The sequence below is a fragment of the Thalia democratica genome, chromosome 4, assembly GCF_965202585.1.
Source record: "Thalia democratica chromosome 4, ktThaDemo2.hap1.1, whole genome shotgun sequence".
Classification (NCBI taxonomy): Eukaryota; Metazoa; Chordata; class Thaliacea; order Salpida; family Salpidae; genus Thalia; species Thalia democratica.
In genome coordinates, this window is record NC_139168.1 from 77,794,814 (window position 1) to 77,801,472 (window position 6,659).

Consider the following 6,659-nt stretch of genomic DNA (forward strand, 5'->3'; position numbering starts at 1 on the left):
TTTTTAGAATTTGTAAAAAAACAATTTCATTTAATCTCAATACTTTAATTTTTTTCAAACATAAAAACCACTGAAATTAATCAAGAAGACATGAATTATAAATATATTGAAAATATTAGCACTAAGTACGTAAAATATCATTTAGTTTGCTATTTAAACAGTACTTTAAATAATTGAGTATAAATAAAATATTTGCTTTGTAATTTAAAACTATTTTTCAATAGCAATTATATTTGTTGTTTTAGGATAATCTCTAATCAGATATGGCTGATAGTTTAGTTTAAAAACTGTCTTAATTATCCAAGTATATAAAGTAATCACTTTTTTGAAGTTAGTAAGGCTTTAGTAAATTAATGTATCAAAATCATACTAGCTCTTTTATACTAAATTTAAAAAATTTATAGACGTAAGTAAATAACAGTTATAAACTGACTGTCTACAAAAATAAACTGAGCTACTTAATTACTTTTCATAAATCTTTTTTTCATTACAATTTTAGAATCTTAAATTTAAAAACTTATGTTTGTTTCATGGCCCTATCATCATAGTAAGCCATATATTTGACAACATAAGCTTTGATACAACTCACACACAGCTTGATTAATTATGCCTAAAGTTAATTCTCCAATAATTTAATAAAAATTAAAATGTACAACGTATAAGAAAAGGAAAGAGGTAAAAATTGTAAATAAAGATCTACAAAAAATTTAATTTTTTACTTCTTATTTTGAGTTAAGTTCTAGTAGTCCATAGTTAATAGTATATAATTAAATACTTAGTAACAATCATTGCAAACAAACCCTGTTTTGCAGGCAGTGTTTCAAGTTATCTCATTGAGTTGTTATTATACGAAAATGGTCCGGATATTGAAGATTAACATTGGCAAAAATCAAGCTGATGAAGGAATGTTGACGGCGATCCTTCCAACAATTACCTGGAACGGTAAACTTGTCAAGCAAGTTCACGTGTTAGATGAGTACACTTATGTCGTTTTTTACACGGATAGCCATTTATTTAAATTGCTGAAACATGTCTATCCAGACATTGCTGGTGTAGAAAATGTTAGGTCTGAGGAACTTACCAAAGCTGAGGTTGCAGAGGCGATTGAAAATGAAGAAGTGTTAAGTTATTTAAAGGTGAGTGATGAGTATGAACCTCTTGTTGATGAGGAAGTTGATGGTGGAAATGATCCTGAAGAGGGAAAATGAGTTTAGTGTGAGTGTTGTATGCTTGTGTTGTTTGTACTAAATGTTTTCTATTCTTTACAACTTTCTTAGCTGCAAAATTTTTTGTTTAATGTGTAACAAATATGATTCTGTTTTTCTTCTTGCCTATTAGTTTGTCTGTTTCTTGCCGTTAATTACAATAAACTAAAAAAATATGTTGTTTATCAATTTCCAATTAATTTATCTTTTATTTATTTATAACTTCAAATTACATTGGTAATAGTAAGTAAACTTACTTATTTAGAGGAAGAATATGTTATCTATTATGTATATATTATAATCTATTCATTAGTGGTATAGATAACTGACAAATCATAGAAATAAATTTTTACACTTTCTATTATTACAAAAAATTAAAGCAAACGAGCTTATTCTATCTAAAAAACAGTTGTTTTTCCTAGTTTGAAATCATCAAAATCTTGGACTAATAAATCTTTTTTTTGATATATTCCATACAGTTTATAAAGTAAAGAAAAACTTTGAAAACATTTGGAAAATGGTTAGAATATCATGCATTTAAAAGAATAATAACTTATAGACTAAACATAGTAAAAAAGTAGTATGTACCAGTGGCGTAGCGTGGTATTTTGGTCAGGGGGTGCGCAAATTCTTTACTCAAAATATCCTATATATCTTTAATCTTTTAATCTTTATATTTTCTTTATATCTTTAAAAATTAATATACTCAACTAAACGAAAGTATCTGTTTTATTTACGAAAAAAATATCAATCTCTTTAATAAACAATACAACAGTGATAACAACACCTTATTGCACATAATTTTAATAAAGTTACACAGAAGTTAAAATAGACCAACTTTATAAGTGTTATTACATTTTATTAAAACTTTGTAAAATAGTTAAAAGTATACTTTTTAAATTTAATTCATTTGATTGTATTTGTTTAAAAATAAAAATCACAAACAAAGTTTATTTCTAATAGGCCGACACGATTTTTCTTGTATGTTTACAAAAATTAGTACAGATTTTTGGTTTAGATATATGGCATTTTAATGCATTCAGCATTGGTAATAACATTTTAGTATTTCAAAATTTTAGAGAACCTCTCACACAAACAGTTGTTTACTTATACGATGTTGAAAAAGGAAAATGGTCAAACGTTCATTTTGATTTTACTAAAAACATGTATGAATCAAATTATGTGAAGTAATACACCTAACTTAAAACTATAGGAACGCATGTATAACAATAACCAAGATAGTTTATTAATTTAGGAATTTTTTTGAGTTAAATTTTGAAACTAAATTATTTCTAAGTTTTGTTTAAAGTGTTTATTTTGTTTGCTTTGCTTCGTTTACGTTCAATAAAAAATAATTTCGTTGATAAACAAGTTTTACTTAGTTTTGAAAAAAAAAAGCATTAAACAACACAGCTATTTAAATTATTTTTAAAATAAGTAAACATTTTTAAACTGAACTTTAAAGAATTTTGTAAAACCAAATAAAGTTTGTTGAAAAGAATAGATATTTATACGGCAAAAATTAAAATTAAATTTTTGATTTTTAATTAAGAACTTCTGAAGAAATATTTTAATTAGACGCATCCCACAAAAAAAAACAAATAAATTAATTGAAAAAATGTAAAGATGAAATATGTTTTGTAAAAAAAATTATATAAAGTTAGTATCTTTATTGTAAATCTTAATCTAAATAAGTAAATTGCAAGTATTTTTATTAACTATATAATACAGTTGTAGTGCTCTGCTACGGTTAGCGGTAGAAATTAATCTTTTTACACTCTCTTCCGTCAGATAATTTCTTATAAGCAATAAACTCGCTTATGTTTGACTTTCGGTTTTCGCTTAATTTGTTTTTACTTTACCTTTGCTAGTGACGATGATTCGATTGTACAGAACTTAGACTGTTGAGCTGAAGTATACTGTTGTGTGTTATTTTGCTAGTACAGTTTGTATTTTTTTGCCTATTTATTTCTTGTATATATACTATAAACTTATAGACAATTTAGTTATACCAGTAGTTTAAGTACTCTGACACCATTAACTATAAAATACTTCAATAAACAATAGCTTAAATTATCCAACAGTTTTATAATCCTATTTGCATAAATTGTAGTGAAGGTTTAACAAACACTTGTAATCTATTAGAATAATAGTTGGAAAAATAATTGAAAAAATAATATAAATTTATTTAACACTTTAACCTGCTTTATTAATTAACAAGATCGGTACAACACTAGCGTAAGAACTATCTTACAATACCTTACAGTTACGTTATATTAGTGCGTTATGTCAGTTAACCACCAGGCTTTCGTTGCAAATATAACCAAGCACATATTGTAATATTTTTTATGATGACTCCGGCATCTGAGCAGCTACTTAGATTAAAATGTCTACATTAGGTAGATGGAAAACCAAAATAGTTTAAAATTTCATTAAGACTTTAAGTTTAGTACACGAACAAAGTTTACTAGTTATTATGGACATAATTTATTTTAGGCCTAGTAGCAGCTAGGGACTTGAATGAGATCAAAAAAGACAAATATAATACATTTGTTTCTTATTTACTTTGATCAATCCCTTCGAACCAGTAGCCTACAGAAATATAAATTGTAAATAAAATCAGATTAACTTCTTAGAAAAAACATCATTGAATTGGTTAATGTCAAGTCTAGATAATGACCTCTACCAACTTGTATTATGGAAAAGGTTTTTTCGAGGTTTTTAACAGTTAAAAATATAGTTAAAGTTTTAACAGTTATGGTTACATGTAAGGCAAAATTAAATAATTCGCTAACGACGTTTAGTAGGTAGAAATAATAAAAGTATAATAAGGAAATAAATAAGGTACAAACCTTGAAGCAATAGAAATGTATCTTACATATTTAAACAAATTTTATATTTTTTACATCATATATAACTGACATCACTTATTTTTATTAAAAATACTGTCTTCTTTAGTTAATTAAAGAGTTGCTCGATTTTTCTAAATTCGTTTTTTTTTTGTGCATAAACTATACAAAGAAAATATATTTAAGTGCTTATAATTTCATTTCATTCTTTTTAATAGATTTATGAACACATTCATTTGCCTATATTCGTGCGTACTTTACGCGAGTGCATAATTTTTAAACTGTGTACCTTTCTATACTGTATTAGTAATTTTAAGATATTAAAAGAAATGCTTACTTCGTTGTTACTGAATTTATAAATAGACAAACTTACACAATTATAAAAACTATATGCTTTTACATCTGAAAACACATGTGTTTACAACTAAAAAAATTTATACCTCTACCTAAAGTTAAGCAAACCAAAAAACTGCTATAATTTTATTCTCTTAACTTCGTGGATGTAAAATTGTGAATCAAAAATGATGAATTTTTTTTTTCTGATCTTATATACTTAAACAGCATACTTTTATTGCATTTAAACATTACGTCATTCAAGTTTAAACTTACATTTGATAAAATTTTACAAACTGGTATTGATCGAATTCTGACCAGTTGCGACTTCTAAATAATTTTTGGTAAGCAAAGATCAGTTGTCTTATAATTTATTGGTTTTAGTAAGTTACGATTCAATACATGCAAGTAAATTTTTTTTGTTTTAAATTTTATACAATTTAAAATATTCCTATGATGTCTCACACTAATGTTGATTTACGAACAATATAAAGAAATTTGTTTGATTTTAATGATTGAAATGATAATTTACAGTGTCCTAAATAGAAAGGCATGATGTATAAAGTAATGTACAACTACAGTACTACTCATACTAGGTTATTAAATAAAAAATTAAAAATTTCATTTTTTTTTTAGTAAATAACTGAAACATTTTGAGACTATGTTATAATACACAAGCATTGTTCATAAACGAACAGAAATTATGCTTATTACATATTTAATAGTAGTAAAAAATCAATATTCTAGTCTGATAATTAGTAATTCAATTGCATTTTTGTTAACTTTTTCTTATAACTGGCATTTAGTATGGGTCACAGTTGCTTTGAATAACTAGGTCCGCAGAAAACATTTTTAAAAATGCGAACTATAGTTTATAAACTTCTGTAAACCTACTAAAACATTTTAAACTACTCATCATTTTTTTTTGCTTCTACTTAGTTAAATCCTTTCACACTTTTTCAATGTTTAGTATCTATTACTTGTTATAGACTGTATATTTCGATTCTTAAAGCTTACAATTGTGAGTGATTTATGACTAATATTTGATTAAATATATTACTGACTTTACATTTTTAATCGGTAATATTTTTTTTATGTTTAATTTTATTGTTTTATGCGATAAGCAGTGATGTATATTTTGAGTTTTTTGTTATGTAGTTTTAAAATTAACCATAGAGAAATTTAAACTTTTTTAAGGATAAACAAAATGTTTTTTTACTAAACTTAAGATAAATACCATAAACAATTATTATTTTAAGTTTATCTACAACTAAAACTTACTAACTTGTTATTTTAAACTTTATAAATTTTTATAACGAACGTTTATTGAAAATTTATAGTTCTTACTCATCTATTATATAAATTTGTTAAAAATGTTTTTTGTTTAATTATAGTTTTTTGTTTTTAGACTAACTTTATTCCAGCAAAATATCTATTATGCATATAAAAACCAAGTCAATTGCTTTTCAATTGTCAAAAGTTTGTATGAAAACAGATATTGTAACCAAGAAGGCTTCAGTTTTTTGGTTTGTGGAGGAAATGACAAAAATATAAAAATAACAAACGAAGTTTTAGAATTGGAAATACCTTGTTTTAAAGTGAAAAAATTTCCTTCAATGGTAAAATCGCATTGCTACTTTAATTTAATTAATAACAAGTCTAATATATTTGCTATTAATGATAAAAAGGAACTTAATGAAAGTTTAGGTAAGTTGTATCTGTTGAAACTTATTCCGAAAAAACTAAAACTTGGACTTATTAATATGTGAAAATGAAAGAAAGTATTTGTTATTGTATTACTTCATTAATAAGTAAAATGTATATAATTGGAGGATTCAATCAAAACAAAGGTAAATATCTCAGTTCGTGTTCCACTTATGATATCAATAGTAAAACATGGAATGAAATAGCAGATTTAAACATAGCAAGAGATTATGCTTCTTGTACAGTTTTTGAAGGTAAAATTATTATTACTGGAGGTTATAATTTTGATCAGAGAAATTTGAAATCAGTAGAAGCATATGATTATTGTGAAAATAAATGGACTTGTTTACCTGATTTGATTTAAGAAAGAAGTGATCATGCTGCAGTTAGTATGGGTAATAAAATGTTTGTTATTGGTGGACAATATACTACAAGCTGTGAAGTATTTGATAACTTTTCAAGACAGTTTACAAAAATTAATTCAAAAATAATAGCTTATTTAGCAGGTCAGTACTTTAAAGGATTTAGCATTGGTTAAAATATTTTAGTATTTCAAAACTCTAGAAAA